Source organism: Magnolia sinica, unplaced genomic scaffold, assembly GCF_029962835.1.
Source record: "Magnolia sinica isolate HGM2019 unplaced genomic scaffold, MsV1 ctg244, whole genome shotgun sequence".
Taxonomy (NCBI): Eukaryota; Viridiplantae; Streptophyta; class Magnoliopsida; order Magnoliales; family Magnoliaceae; genus Magnolia; species Magnolia sinica.
The window spans coordinates 20,949-21,676 of record NW_026682790.1 but is presented as its reverse complement, the minus strand read 5'-3'; the positions used below and the strand labels follow the sequence as shown (position 1 = coordinate 21,676).

Genomic DNA, 728 nt, shown 5'->3' with positions numbered 1-728 from the left:
ACCCTCAGAAAAGCAATCATGAACTTTGCCCAAAAGGAAGATGAAACATTCTTCCAATGTTGGGAAAGGTTCAAAGATTTGGTCAGTTCATGCCCACAACACGGATTTGAAACATGGCGCATTACAAATTTTTTCTACGATGGACTGACATCTTCCATGCGCCAAATGGTCGAGACAATGTGTAATGGAGAGTTCATCAACAAAGATGTTGACGAGGTATGGGATTACCTCGATAGTCTCGCTGAAAAAACACAATCATGGGACTATATATTACCCAAAGTCGAACACCACGTCTAGGCCGACTCAATTAAAGGAAAAGGTGGATTATATCTCTTGAAAGAAGAGGATGATCTCAAGTGTAAAGTGACTACGCTCATAAGGAAAGTTGAGGCCATGGAAGGAAAGAAGGATAAGATCAATGAAATTGTTTGCAGCATCTGTGATTGCAACATTCACACAACCGAAAACTGTCCTACAATACCCGCCTTTCGAGGAGTGTTGAATGAACAAGCCAATGCCGTAAATAATTATCAAAGACCTTTTACTGGACCTAACTCCAACACATACAATCCTGGCTGAAAAAATCATCCAAACTTTAGTTGGAGGAATGGACAAACGGCGACTCCTCCAGGTTTCTTCAATCAAAATCCAAATCAAGTGAAACCTCAAGAGGAACCGGTTCAAAATCCCATACAAGAGCTGGCTCAGGCAATGCGGGAAATCACAGA

General features: G+C 41.5%; 1 non-coding gene across 1 annotated transcript; it reads right to left on the bottom strand.

The window, feature by feature from the left end:
• On the bottom strand, nt 1-107 carry LOC131236149 (small nucleolar RNA R71). Its single transcript, XR_009166582.1, has one exon. It is a non-coding gene; the product is annotated as a small nucleolar RNA R71 (small nucleolar RNA).
• Nucleotides 108-728: the final 621 nt, after the last annotated feature.